At 33.0% G+C, this 14,308-nt stretch overlaps 1 protein-coding gene and 2 long non-coding RNA genes across 4 annotated transcripts in view; 1 reads left to right on the forward strand and 2 right to left on the reverse strand.

Annotated features, from left to right (window-relative positions):
- Positions 1-14,051, reverse strand: part of LOC134252838 (serine protease FAM111B-like) — a 34,948-nt gene extending 20,897 nt beyond the window's left edge. Inside the window, exon 1 of the mRNA XM_062735381.1 lies at positions 13,997-14,051. The gene's annotated coding sequence lies outside the window, so the exon portion shown is untranslated. The remainder of the gene's footprint in view (positions 1-13,996) is intronic.
- On the forward strand, positions 797-5,991 carry LOC134252836 (uncharacterized). 2 transcript variants are annotated; one of them, XR_009989027.1, is made up of 5 exons: positions 797-1,152; positions 1,969-2,220; positions 2,425-2,491; positions 4,171-4,277; positions 5,561-5,991. It is a non-coding gene; the product is annotated as an uncharacterized LOC134252836 (long non-coding RNA). The 2 variants fall into 2 exon arrangements; XR_009989026.1 differs by having other exon boundaries at positions 2,001-2,220.
- Positions 7,977-13,223, reverse strand: LOC134252835 (uncharacterized). Its single transcript, XR_009989025.1, has 3 exons — positions 12,718-13,223; positions 11,011-11,141; positions 7,977-8,374 (listed from the first exon to the last, which is right to left on the reverse strand). It is a non-coding gene; the product is annotated as an uncharacterized LOC134252835 (long non-coding RNA).
- Positions 14,052-14,308: the final 257 nt, after the last annotated feature.

Consider the following 14,308-nt stretch of genomic DNA (forward strand, 5'->3'; position numbering starts at 1 on the left):
ATTTTGCAAAAATTATAAAGCTTAGGATAAACCTAGGGAACTGAAGTATAAAATATATAACTTGATTGATGTTATAAAATTAGGAATATACTAAGACTTTTAATGAATACTGGCCCTGATCCCTCCTTTTGAATTCTCACGTTTGCTTTACCTGCCTTTAAAATTATCTTAGATCAAAATCAAACAGACAACATTATTTAGATGATGTCTCTATTATCTAACCTTTTCATCTAAAAAAGGTAGTCGTTAAGATGTGGGATTTCAAGAAATATAATACTATTATATGGAAAGCCGTAGGGTACCCCCACATTATTATTATTTTTTCCTATATAATTATACCAAAAATAATTATCTCATCCCAAACTGAAAATCTTGCTTTTTACAACATTATTATGTTTTTCCTGCAATAATTATAATGTTGTCTGTTAAATTGTACACATTATTTTATTTTCTCCTCCAATTATAATTATTTACATTTTACAATAATAATCTTGCCAGTCAATGTGGACACGATATTAAAAAAAAATAAATAAAAAAAAAAATTAATTATTTTTTTTTTTTTAAATTATTTTGTACACATTTTTTTTTTATTTTACTTCAAGATCATAATTATTCTTATTTCATCATTTTATAACAATGCATCCCTGTAATAACAATGAAGTGATTGAAAATAAAAAAAAAATTAAATTAAAAAAAACAAACTTAAAACAATTATTTCCGAATTCTTCGTTATATAATCTTTGCAACAATAATAATGATGTAAACGAGACTTTGTTTTTATTTTCAACAGGAAAGATAACTTCTTTTTAGTGACAGTAACGAAAACTCTGTCCCCTTCTCCACAATAATTATAAGATTGTGACTGCCTACATTATTTGAAGCGTGAAGATTTTATTATTTCTAGCGTGACGGATACAAACGTTTAAGTGAGAGAGATTTTCCTACATTATTTGAAGCGTGAAGATTTTATTATTTGAAGCGTGAAGATTTTATTATTTGAAGCGTGATGTTTTTATTATTTGAAGCGTAAAGTTTTTATTATTTCAAGTGTGACGGAAATCAAGCGTCGATGCGAGAGAGATCGTCACCTGAAAAAGCCATGTGCTGTGCGATTATATATATAAACAAGAAGCCGACGACAGACAAAGCGCTGTAAGTAGCCTAATATGTTTTACGGTGTGACCGTTGGGGCGAGCGCAGTTGTACCATCAAAAACACTTGAGATCAGCCACTTCGAACGTCAAGCCGCACGAGATATCTCGACTAGCTGTGACGTCATACGACGTCACAAAGCTCGTCGGAGCTTACGGAGACAGCCGAGCGTCTGTTTGAAACTATAGAACTAGTGCAATTTTTGTCGAAAAACATTGCAGAGTTATTTCTTGTTTCTTTGAAAGATTTCTACAAACTGAAAGTCTGATATATGCTTTACGTTATTATTTATTTATTTATTCGGCAATATTCGCGCAAAGGACATTGGGTAGTGCAGGAATTCTGGGAATGTTGCACAGAGAAATTTGGCTGACGTATGTACAGATTTCAATCCGAATTTCCTCTGTTCTTACACGTTAGTCTATTGAGCTCGCTTCGCGAGCGTCGCTTCGCGACGCTCGCTGCGCTCGCTATTACGTATCATTTATGTACAAGTAAGTGTCATGCATTCATTTAATAAAGGTTACGCTTTCAAATCTTATCGTTTCATGTCAGTCATGATCTGTCAAACTGCAGATCAAATTTAAGAGCTAGCCTACCGAAGAAACAGGTAGTTGGAATTGTCTCTGTACTTCTTTTCCATATAAGAATGGAATTGTTTGGTGATTTATGTTGTACATATAAATAATTTAGCATAATCTAGATCTATTTCTTTATTAATATTCTATATATAGTTAAATTGGCATAATTTAAGTATATTTCTCAAAAAGCAGTATATAAAATAAAAACAAGTAGATAGAAAAAAAAATTTCTCAGGAAGTGGTATTGGATTGGCCATGTATTTATAGTCCTAGGATGGAGAACAACATGATTTGTACTCCGGCAATGACATGGCACTCAGAAGAAAAGAGAAAAGTAAGCTGGCTGAAAAGAACGTGGAGAAGAACAATGGAACAAGAAAGATTCCAGCTGGGTTGGATTAGCTGGGTATCAGCAGGGGCATTAGCCAAAGACAGAGGCAGGTGAAGGCTGTGGTAATGGGGCCTTATGTACCTGTAGGCATGAAGGGTATAGTATATACATGTACTTGTATTTTACAGTTTTAACTTGAATTTTCTCTGCAGTAAGTCTTTCACATCTATTGAAACTGAATGCTTTGATTGGGTTTCAAGTTGAAGTAAAACTATAATGTAATCGTATTGATTTGTCTACTCAGTTTTTATTTACTGTAGGACCAGATCATCAAAATACATGTACTGTCTTATATTGCAGATCATGAGATGTATGGATGTTGTCCTAAGTAGGAACTGTCCTGGCAATGTTGGAATGAAATTTACAGGTAGAAGTGTTATTGCTTGTGTTTCTGCATGTGTGGCTATGGGGGAGGCTTTTAATGTACCGGGTATTGAAGACTCTCTACACAGTGAGAGACCTACAGTGTATTTGATTATGATTTTAATAGAGTAAATAGAGGATATTCAATGTTTTGGAGTTGAATATGGAATTTATTTCACGAGTGGGACAGGATTTTTAAAAAATTTTCACGAGTGAAAATATTATTAGTTACACAGTCAGTTAGTGACCTAATACGGATTCATGCAGGGTGTGAAATGGAAATCCGTTTGCGGCACGGCAACGCCGAGTCCCAATACGGATTTCCATTTCACACCCTGTATGAATCCGTATTAGGTCACTAACTGACTGTGTAACGAATTTATCCCGCTGAAGACCTTTTTCGATATAAAAAAGATATTTGTGCATATTATGAAAATATTAAGCTTTAATCTAATAACAATCAACATAAAATATCGTTACGGTAACAAGAAATTTAACTAAACTACCTACGTAAACCGTTTCTTAGCCGCCATTTGTATTTACAATAACAACGCTTCGAATGGAATCGCGTGCCCGATTTTCATATTACGCCTCGACGGAGACGTAATACGGAAAATTTCAGGTCGTCATGTGATTAGCTTTTATCCAATCAGTTATCGACAAATTTGTCTGAAGCGGGATAAAAAGCAAACCACTTAGTGTGAGTAGGGAATCTGGATATAAACTTTTCAATTTTGACTTTGTACGGATTAAATCCATTCACAAGTATTGTGATGAAAAGATTTTCTACATATTATTTTTAATGTAATTAAATACTGTTTATATAAAGTACAGAGTTTCGCACCATTTGTCAGATTATTATTATCAGTGATTTCACGACATGTGCAATCAAATCATTTCACTTATAGACAATAGCTTGATTCTCATGTTACATTGATTCTCTGTTGTTTTGGAACTGAACTACCAGTTCCCCACCACCTTCGGTATCTGATCAAGGGAAACTACTCATGAGAGGGGGTATTAAAACATTGTTAATCCTATAATGCCTTGATGTGTTAATCTTTTCAAATTTATTTATGACCATCAGTCATCTTAGTCATCAGCCTCTTTACATGATCTCAGGCCATCGGCCAACACATAATGGGAATTAACACATGGTCAATCTTATAAGTAAGTCTTTGACGTGTATTAATCTGCCCTAAAATAATTTGTACTTGTGACCATCGGTCACCTTGGCCATTGGCCTCTGTATATCTCAGGCCATAGGCCTACTCTTAAGTTTTTAAAGCCACCAGCATCACTCAAACCATAGGTCAACAAAGGCCACCGGCCCTCGTCTACAAGGCCATCGGCCTTTGATTTTAGAGCTAACAGGCAAGCTTGGTTATTTTTCCTTTACAGTTTTGTTTTAATGATTGCCATATGTATAGCACACTTTCACTGTACTAGTTTAAACATGCACGCCCTCTGTGTTCATGTTCTGTGTATACCATATGTTATGATATATCATGCCGAGTAGTTCCCAGAAGCAAAATTCAAAATCTGATACTGATTCCTTGCCTTTGTTTTATGTAAAACACTCTTCAGTGCCTTTTTAAACAATTCATTAATCATCAGTCATCATGAGAAATCAAAATTATTCTATAATTATTGAAAGAATTATGTGCACATTTATTTTTTTAGGAGCTACAAAGAGTTTTGGTTTTTAGAAGTATAAATGTTCTAAAGAAAGAAAACAGTGTGGCAAAGAAAGGAAAGGATTATTCACTCGAAGAAATATGGATGACAAGGTAAAATGGACATTCTGTTCTACAGAATTTAAAGAAGTGATTTATTTATTACAGATAATGGCAGATTTACCCAGGGAGGGTGTAAAAAAAGCTTGAGGGCAATTGCAGATATTTTATATGAATTTTTTAGATCTACTGGTCAGAGACCAGAAGAGCTTATGTGATAGTAAGGTGTCCGTCGTCCGTCTAGCTGTCTGTCTGTCTGTAAACAATTTTTCAAAACGCTACTCCTCCTACAGTTTTGGTCTGATTTTAATATAACTTGGCTCACAAGTAGACTACACTAAGATACATACAATAGTGCATCGGTTTTTGATTTCGATGAACGATGTTGCCATTGTTACTAAAAATAGAAATGTCTGTGAAATTCCTTTAAAATGCTACTCCTAAGGCATTCTCCAGTTTTGTTCTAATGGCAATGGCTTCTTTTCTCATCCTTTGTAGTAAGTACAAACCAGTAGAGCTACAGTCTCAACAGAGACTTCTGGTTTAAATATTATACTGCAGAATATATTAATTTAATGATGTACATAATCTAGTGGGCTCTATATTTAAATTTACTCTGTATTGATATGTTAAAATCAGACAATTTATCGTGCGTTTTAGCTCACTTGAGCCAAAGGCTTTATAGGTAAATTTTGCTGATCAGAGAGTGTATGCTATCCATCATATAGAATAACGTTTTTTATCTGTAAACTTTTTACATTTTAATCTCTCCCCTCATAATTCAACAAAATCAAAAGGCAAGATTGAAGGGGTAGGATTAAGGCTAAGGGGAGATAATTCAGAAAAGAAAAAAAGGTTTTATTGAGTCATTTGAAAATCTTCCTATTTTATTCATCTCATTCTTTTAAAACTGAATTTAACAAATTAAATGATAGGAAAAATCAGGTCAAAAAATGTTGATGAAATTAAATAGGTCCCATCAATATGTATCAGCATATAAGGTTTGACAAAAGTATTATTTATAGCTCTTGAAACTGGGCTAAACACAAATTCAAGAAATTAAGGTCAATGTCAAAAGAAAGGTCAATGTCCAAAAAAGTGGATGCAGTTGAGAGGTTCTCTCATTATTATGTGTCAGCATATGAAGTTTATTTAAAAATATTTTGAATACTTTCTTTGAAACTGAGTTAAATGCAAATTGTGATGAAGGGACAGAAATGCATGTTATGGGAGCTCATGTTAAGGTGAGCATTGTGGTCCATGGGCCTCTTGTTATGTGTTATTTTCATTGATCAACAATCAGGTGATATACATGTAATGATATTGTTACATTTCAGTACCTCCAGTGAAGGATGTCATATCCAGCTTTGAAATGTTGTGTTTGAAAGAAAAGGACCTGAAGAAGGAGAAAGATCTATTTTATAGAATTAGATGGATTAATAAACTGTCAAAGCTATTGCTATCACTAAATTTTGTACAATACTTGTAATTCTTTATCACTGAGTCTATGAGCCTTCTGACATGATAGTGTATCTAATCTGAGAAAGCAGTGTCCATGATATCAATCTTGAAACATTTCAAGATAACCTAATATCAGTACAGAATATGTACAGATTTAATAGCAGATGAAAACTCTACACAAACTGGATACTGATGTTACTGAAATTCAGAGATGTCATACTTGGTGTAGATTGATTTAAGAAAAAAAATTAATGTCTGAAATGATGTAATAAACTAATTACTCCAGTCTTGTTTTTTGCTTTTATTTTTAGGAAATATGTACCGGTATTTAGATGTAATTTGCATAGGTGCTTTTAACCCCCATAATTGAAGATTTGGGGGCTTGTGGTTTTTGCTCTGTCTGTCTGTCTGCAAAAACCTTATCCTTTTTTAGCTCACCGAAGGCTTTTCTGATCACATTGTGTAAGTAGTCCGTCCGTCCATCTGTAAACTTTTCACATTTTCAACTTCTTCTCAAGAACCACTAGGCCAATTTTCACCAAAGTTGGTACAAAGCATCCTTATGTGCTGGGGAGTTTAAATTGTAAAAATAAAGGGCCAAGTCCCCTTCCAAGGGGAGATAATCAAGAAAAGACTAATTTGGTCGGGGTCATAAAAAAAAATCTTCTTCTCAAGAACCACTGGGCCAGAAAGGATGAAACTTATGTGGAAGCATCCTGGGGTAGTGTAGATTCTAAATTGTTCAAATCATGACCCCTGGGGGTAGGCTTGGGGCCAAAATAGGAAATCCAAGTTTTACGTAGACTGAAATATATAGGAAAAATCTTCCCAAGAACCAGTGGGTCGGGAAAGCTGAAACTTACGTGGAAGCATCCTTGTGTAGTGTAGATTCTAAATTATTAAAATCAAGATGGGGGTAGACCGTGGTGGTGGTGGTGGGGGGCCACAATAGATATAAGAAAAGGGGAAATCTGGAAAGAACTGGATCACCAAAGTAACTCAGGTGAGCGATGTGGCCCATGGGCCTGTTGTCATAACTTTTGAATTGTAAGCTAATACGATTTATCATTGAGTCAAATGCTGACTTGACGTTTTTCATACTAATTGTTAGTCCAATATTTATACACTGAATTGACGACGGATTTTTCTGCTATTTCCTGATCATGACAAGGAGCACACAGCTTGTGTGACCGTTTGGCAGGGGATGTTCACTCCTCCATGGCAACTGATCCCACCTCTGATGTTTTGGAGGTCCATGTTTGCTCTGCTCCTACCGTATACGTGGAAATTTTAGCAAGAATTTTATTTTGGCATTATTAGCGAAGGCACTGATATCGCTAAAAATCAATTTTGGTTTCATTTGTAATAGCTTCTTCGGTGGCATTTTTAAATGGCTAAAATTACTTCTCGCTAACAGCAAATTTGCATCTCGCTAAAATTTCCACTTATACTGTATTTTGTATTGTTTTATGGACTTTGAAATGGAATACTGTTCATTATCTCCATATCTTTTATTACATTTTTGTCATTCAAATCCAAGAAAACGCTCAAAAAACCCCACCAGTTTATCATCTATTTCCTTATAAATTTAGTACATTCTTTCCCTCTTGGGTGGAATTGTTTTTTTCTTGTTTTTTAAGAAAATGAGTAAATATTACAATATATGATGTATTTACTGTCACTTGATGGGTAGCTCAATAAATCGTCATTATCTGAGTAACCTGATAGCTTCAAATACTTAAAATGAATTACTTCTTTTAGGAAAATGGTAGAGAAAATTCAAATATTTTATGTACATGCTAAACAAGGGATTTTTGAATGATTTTAAACTAGTTAAAAATACATTGCTAGTTAACAATAAATGTGAAATGAACCAAATTGACAAAACCTAAAACATATTAGAAGCTGGTCATTTTTCTCCTTTAGAGATTTTGAAGAATTTTCTAACCTTGATTTAAAAAAAATGTTTCTAATCTGTCAAAATTTATGTGGTATATGTTTCATTTCATTTCATAGTATAATAAAGAGAGAGTTTATGCATATTTTCACCAAGAGATTTGTTTCGGATTCAGATTATAATTTACAATATCTTTAAACAAAAACATGTGCTGCCCATATACTTCAATGTTGAATTCAAGATGCAATTAATTGGACAATAATCAAAATTTGGCAAATTCCTGCGATGAAGCATTTTTATTTAATAATAACTTCAAATCGCTAAAATGATACAATATTGAACCATTCATTACTTTGGTACAAAATATGGTCGCTATACATTGAATATTTTTATACATGTATATGCAATCAATGTAAATGCCAAAATTCAAGTTTGTTAACTCATGCAGATCCCAGTTCATTAAATGCATCACTACAAATCCAATGTCAAATGTTGTCAAAGGACACCTTTCATGTACATATTGTTCAAGTAACAACACTTGCACTCTTCCATTTAGAATTCTCTGAAATTTGCCAAGATTGTTCTTTCTTCAAAATTATTCATATTGCAAATTTTTGGTCCAGGTCTGCATACTCTTTCATCAAGAATTCTCTGAAATTTATCAAGGCTCTGTTTTCCTTACTTATCTTCACCTTGTATTTTTTTGGTCCATAGGTCTGAATTTATGATATTAGCTAATAGTCTTCCACGGATAAGTTGAAACTCCCGACATCAAATTGATGGTTCCCAAACCCTGAAAAAAGAAGTTCAAAAACAGAGAATTCTCATAATACTTTTTTGTAATAAATAATGCATACCTGGGTAATCAAACAGAACCTGGGTAATCAAACAGAACCTGGGTTTGATTGGGGATTATTTTCCTGCAGTTTGTAATGATAACTACCATGAAAAGGAAGCCTCCGATTACTGATACTAATGGCTAAACCAGAAGTCTCTGATGAGACTGTAGCTCTGATGAGACTGTAGCTCTGATTTGTATTTGTAACAAAGGAAGAGAAAACTAGCACTTAAACTTGAAACTATGCCACAGCAAAGTAAAGAATAATGGACCCCATAAAGGATTTTATCCTTCAACTACCCCTTGCATTGACCTAATAAAGGTAACCTAGAGATAAACCAAAGCTTTATCCGGTCACTGCCCTAATAAAGCCTTGTGCATGTATTCCATCGTTCTAAAAGCATTGTGATGTCATGTAAATTGCAATGTTTACACCATGGCGTCATAGTTTCAACTGCAGAGATGTGCCTAAATCTGTCAAAAATAGCTTGTTTTGGACGTTCAAATGTTTAAAATATGTTGCAGGATAAACAAAATACATGATAACTGTCTTATTAACCCTTACATATAATTATATAAAATACATGATTACTGTCTTAAAATATAAGCAATATTTGGGCTCAGGTCGAAAAACGTAAGAGGGGTAGGCAAGCCTCGCTCCTATCATGTTTTCTTACCCTCGCCCAAATATCGCTTATATTTTAAGACAGTAATCATGTATCTTATATAATTATATGTAAGGGTTAATATACTCGTAGCACTCCATTCCTTAAAAATAATGGAGGCAAGGCCCATATTACTTTTAAGGAATGGAGCGCTATGAGTATATTAACCCTCTTAAATTCCACCTTTTAATGCTTTTATTTATTGTTCGTTTATATAAAATTAAGAATATTTATATGATATAGTGTAAATAGAAATTATATATTAGCAGTATTTATTTTTTTATATACTATAGGAAGTAGGCGAAAAAAGTGTACCCAAGTAATTCTCATCCAGTGTTTCCCAACAGCTTCGATAGCTTAGTGAAATGAGTACCCTACTACAAAGCGAAGGGTACCGGGTCCGATTCTTACCATGGGCAATAACATTTTCACAAAGTGAAAATCAACTTCGATTCTTACCATGGGCAATAACATTTTCACAAGGTGAAAATTAACTCTAAAATTTTCTGAAACTCTTCTAAAAAATTTTCGAAGTTCTTTCCATGGCAGAGGCATATAAGCATCTAGGTAAAAAATGTCTTGGTACCTCTATTGAATGGTCAGCTAGCTTAGCTGCTAATTCAGTCTACATTTTGGGATAAAATTATATCAGTAAAAACTAATACAGTGTATTCAGAACAAAAAAAAAGGTCATTTCAAGTAAATACATTTGTAAAATACTGTAGACGTACTTATTTCCACGGGGTCATAATTCCGCGGAATCTCAATTACCCTTTAATCCGCGGGTTGAAAATTATGCGGATTTCTCAGACTGGCACTATGTGCCTTCCATTTATATTAAGAACGCTTGGACAAATTTCCGTGGAAAATGCATGACCGCGAACATAGCGTAAATTAATACCACGCGGAAAAAAGTACTTCTACAGTAATTAAATTCGGTAAGATGTAGAAAGTATTCCCCTATTTTTAATTAAAATCTAGTGTGCTGTGAAGTTGCAAAATAAGGCCATCTTGAATTTGGTACTAAGCATGAAATATTTGTACTAATTTAAGTCACCCTATGTAGCAGCTAGGCTAGCTCTACAATCAAAAGCATAGCTGCAGATCTGTAGCGTTATGGTTTTTTATATTTGTCTTTGACCATAACGCTACAGATCCCGTAGTGCAAAAAATGTGCAATTTACGGCACAATATTTTTTGCGCTCTTTTGGGGAGAATTTTTCCACTTTCTAGCATTGGTCAATCAGCTACCTTTCAACTCCTAATTCTAGACACATTTAGTAGCCAATTTATACAGTTTATCCACCTCCCAACCATTTATGGTTGTCTCTACAGGCAATAAACTCGCTTGAAGTGAATTTTCAGTTATCTATCAAATAATTTTAATCAAGCGAGTCTATCATTTGTATAGACGACTATAAAGGGTTGGGAGATGGATAAAATACACAGATTAGTTAAATAATGTGTCTAGAATTAGGAGTTGAAAGGTAGTTGATTGACCGATGCTAGAAACAGTAGAAAGTGAAGAAATTCTCTCCAAGTGAGCGCAAAAATATTGCGCCTTAAATTGCACATTTTCTGCACTACAGGATCTGTAGCGTTATGGTCAAAGACAAATATAAAAAACAAAAACGCTACAGATCTGCAGCTATCAAAAGCATTGCTTTACATAGTGGCAGCATAGCAGCTACACTTTAGAACACCTCCCAGATTTAAAGGATCAATCAATATAAACAATAAATCGCCTTTCTTTGTTTTGTTAGAATGGGACTTTATGTTGCAGATGTTGCAGAAAAAAATGCATACCCCGCTTACATGGGTTATGCATTTTTTTCTGCAACAACTGCAATGTTAATTACCATTCTAACATTCAAAGAAAGCATTTCATTGTTAAAATGATTTTTATTAAAGCCTTAGTAACCTTACCATCAAATTCTTCATTTTGAAATGAAACATCAGGTATCTCTTGCACCACTTTCAGACAGAATTAATTGTTCAGCTGATTCATTTTCTATCTTGAATTTTCTTTCAATCAGTGGCAGATAGACATACAAAATCTAAAAATATAAATGCCTAGATGTATGTGCAAGATTATGGCATGTACAGAGGTCTGAGGAGTAGATGAGAAATGTTTGGCAAGGAAAGGCATTTTTCACCATGTTAAAGTCACAACCTTTTCATAAAAAGGTAGTGGCGGGGTCTGGGAACTTTTCAGATTAAATTCTTGCATTCACAGGACAGAATATATGTATTTCCACTTGATCAAAGAATGGTTATTTATTTTTTCCACCAAAATCAGACTTAACTATACTATTGTAGCAGGAATGGATTTTGTTATATGCATTTATGCCTTGTATTTGAGTAATAATATGTTATTATCAATGTTTTCATACATATATGTGTATACTGCCTTATCCCTAATACATTTGTTTATATTTAGCATGTTTACAAACCTTCTCAGGGAAAAGCACATGTTGCTTCCATCAAATCTTTTGGGCTAATGTTTATCTAAATTTTGATTGGCTATTAATACGGAAGTTAACCTTTTGGGTGTCACTAATATCAGTCAAAGTTCATACCCTTCGGGTGCATCCACTAGGATTCTAAGTTGAATTTTCTATTGTTTCCGAAAAGTATAGAAACCAGTGTAATTGCTAGTTTAGTGGGGAATCTTGAAAAGCATTGATTTCCTGTAAGTTCCCTCACTTTTATAGAGGTTTATTAAGTATTTAACAGGTTGCACCCTTAGAAATTATGTTAAGATATTATTAGGTATTTGTACAAAAATTGTCGTCGTCTATAGCTCCTGTTAAATTTATTAGGCCATAAAATTAAAAGTTAGGAGTTAGGTTTTCAATAAATAAATGTAAATAAGGGGTTTTTAAATTTCCCTAGGCCTTTTCCCCCGGCTATGTTGGGCTAGCGTTTCCGTACGCTAGGTTGGGGGGTGATTTTTGCTGGGTTTTCAAAATTAGGGTTTTCTTTACAAGGCAGAAATTTACAGTTGTTATTTTTTTTATATACCATTTTTTTGTTTGTCTATACAAAGGTTAAATAAATTTTGTTGTTTATTGAAACTGGTGTTTTCATTATAATATTGACATGAGGTGTTGAAATAAAGTACAAACAGGCTCGGAAATAAGACCAAACACAATCTCAAATCAAAATAAGAACCTGGGAAATAATTTAATGAAAATATAGGAGAGTGTTGAAAATATTCTAGAACCACTAATGACAATGGTGTTCTGTAGACATACTCCTATTACACTATATACAAGGGGAGGGGTGACGGCATGACCACACTGAAAGTCTGACAGATTATATTTTCTTTATTTTTGATATCGACATACCAGTGGCTGACAGAGAATTTATAAGTCAAGGTTCAAATGTTTATTTACTTAATCCGTCAGTACAATCAAATGAAATGATTGTCCTTTTTTAAATCAGACAGGTTGGTTTTATAATGCATGCGTCTATGTGCACACTACATGGTCGGTTTCTGATAGCTGTGTGAGGCAATTCGAAATGTTTTAACTCTAGCTCAATTTACAATAAACTCACAGCCGATTTAAGAGACGTTATCTGAATGATGTAAGTCACTTACATATACATTTATGATTAGTCCGTACTCACCGCTTTTAAAAAGCCTAAAGCTGGATTTTCTGTCTTTCATTTTGTTTACAGCGCACATGGCCTTTTCAGGAGACGATCTCTCTCGCATCGACGCTTGATTTCCGTCACACTTGAAATAATAAAAACTTCACGCTTCAAATAATAAAAACTTCACGCTTCAAATAATAAAATCTTCACGCTTCAAATAATGTAGGAAAATCTCTCTCACTTAAACGTTTGTATCCGTCACGCTAGAAATAATAAAATCTTCACGCTATAAATAATGTAGACAGTCACAATCTTATAATTATTGTGGAGAAGGGGACAGAGTTTTCGTTACTGTCACTAAAAAAGAAGTTATCTTTCCTGTTGAAAATAAAAACAAAGTCTCGTTTACATCATTATTATTGTTGCAAAGATTATATAACGAAGATTTCGGAAATAATTGTTTTAAGTTTTTTTTTTAATTTAATTTTTTTTTATTTTCAATCACTACATTGTTATTACAGGGATGCATTGTTATAAAATGATGAAATAAGAATAATTATGATCTTGAAGTAAAATAAAAAAAAATGTGTACAAAATAATAATAATAAAAAAATTTAATTACTTTTTTTTTTTTAAATATCGTGTCCACATTGACTGGCAAGATTATTATTGTAAAGTGTAAATAATTATACTAGTAATTGGAGGAGAAAATAAAATAATGTGTACAATTTAACAGACAACATTATGATTATTGCAGGAAAAAAATAAAAATGTTGTAAAAAGCAAGATTTTCAGTTTGGGATGAGATAATTATTTTTGGTATAATTATATATGAAAAAATAATAATAATGTGGGGTACCCTACGGCTTTCCATACTATTATATTAGTAACTTCTCTCCAAAAATATGCATCTTTCAAATGCAGCTAAATACTTTCATCACAATAATAACTTCGCGGGATTTTCATCTTTTTATCTTAATAATGAAAATAAATTGAATAATTTTCTCAGAGAGATACTTCTTGTTCGATTTTGTTGTCAAGATTATTGGAAATATACACAAAAAATTCATGGAGAATGTATTACAATTACTGAGGAAAATAATTATCCTACTTGAAAATGTCGGCTTTACATGTATAATTCCTGTCCGATAAGAAAAACAAAAGAAATATCAATTCTAATTCAAACTAAAATATTTCTATAATTTTCTCAAAAATTGCTTCTTGTTCGTTTTTCTTGTCATGGTTATTGGAAATATAAACAAAAAATTCATGAAAAATTTATTACAATTACTGAAGAAAATAATAGTCCTACCTGAATATGCCAGCCATCTTCTTTCTATCGGATCAGGAAGAAAAAAAGAAGATATTTATCATTTTAATTCAAATTAAAACTTTTTGTATAATTTTCTCAAATGGATGCTTTTTGTTCTTTATTGTTGTCATGATTATTTGAAATATAATCTAAAATTTTGTGAAGAATTTATTTCAATTAATTACTGGGGAAAATTTTTATTGGGGAACATTAAACTAGGGAAAAATAACTATTTTACCTGGATGTCCAGCCTATATACTTTCTGTCCGATAAGAAAACACAAGAGATATTTATCAATTTTCATTCAAACTA

This window comes from Saccostrea cucullata, unplaced genomic scaffold, assembly GCF_032062105.1.
Source record: "Saccostrea cucullata isolate Sc308-1 unplaced genomic scaffold, CSIRO_AGI_Scuc_v1 ctg2167, whole genome shotgun sequence".
Lineage (NCBI taxonomy): Eukaryota > Metazoa > Mollusca > Bivalvia > Ostreida > Ostreidae > Saccostrea > Saccostrea cuccullata.